This window comes from Eimeria mitis, genomic scaffold (assembly GCF_000499745.2).
Source record: "Eimeria mitis Houghton genomic scaffold, Emh_scaff1727, whole genome shotgun sequence".
NCBI classification, from domain to species: domain Eukaryota; phylum Apicomplexa; class Conoidasida; order Eucoccidiorida; family Eimeriidae; genus Eimeria; species Eimeria mitis.
Genome location: NW_013570044.1, coordinates 242 through 1,364, shown reverse-complemented (window position 1 = coordinate 1,364; position 1,123 = coordinate 242).

The following is a 1,123-nucleotide window of genomic DNA, read 5'->3' as shown; positions in this document are numbered from 1 at the left end:
GTAGGTAGGGCTTGTAGCAGTCTTTCTGACCCAGCTTAGCTGTAGCGCCCTTCACTCCTCACAAGTGTATGCTGATGCAGAAGCAGCAGCAGCAACTGCACTGACTCCGGCTAGGCAGCTATCGTAGCTTCTTAGAGGTCGCATGTGCTATGGCAGGACAGATCGCCGCAGAGTGACATATACAGGCGGGCGCTGTGTTGTGTGTAGCGCACGTTCCCGCCATTCTAAACATAACTGCTTTTGCTGCTGCAGCTGCTGCAGCTGTTGCTGTTTCTGCTGCAGCGTGCTGCTCTTGCTGTTGGTTGGTCAGTTTGCTACTGCTCTTGCTGCTTCTGCAGTACAGGGTAGCGGACCTAAAACTAATATAGAGCTAATAGCAGCAGGAGTGAGCTGCTACTGCGTTGGTGCTGCTGTTGCTGCAGATGTTCTGTGGTGATGCGCTGTCTTTGACAGCCGGATGGCATTCCGAAGGGGGACGCCACCAAGTTTATGTTTTGTGAGTGTGACGAGGAGTTGCTGCAGCCTTTCTTTTCTCTTCTTTTCTTCTTCTGCCTGCTGCGCTTGTCTGAGTGCCACTGCTCTGAGCCGCTCCTGCTCCTCCTGCTGTCTCCTTTCTGCTTCCTGTTTCTGTGCCTCGCGGGCTTTCGCCTCTTCTTGTTCTCGCTTCTGTTGCTCGGCTATCTTTCTCTGTCTCTCTTCCTCTTCCCTTTTGGCTTCTTCTGCAGCTCTTTGTTTCTCCAGTGCTTGTTGTCTTTCTTTTTCTTTCGCTTGCCTCTCTGCCTCTGCCTGCGCCTCCGCCTGCGCCTGCGCCTCCGCCTGGGCCCTGCGGGCCGCTTCCTTTGCTGCTTCTGCTGCCTCCTTCTCGGCTTTTTCTCGAGCCTTCTTCTCCTCTTCTTCTGCAGCCTTCTGGCGCTCTGCTTCTTCCTCTTGTCGCCGAGCCTCGGCCTCTCGTTGCCGCTGCTGCTCTTCTTCTTGCTGCTTCTTCAGCTCCTCGGCCGCACGCTTAGCTGCCTCCAACCGCCGCTGCAGTTCCTCCGCCTCTTCGCGTCTCAGCCGCGCCTCCTCTGCAGCACGTCGCTTGGCTTCAGCAGCTCGCTTGCGCTCCTCACGAGCTGCCAGCAGC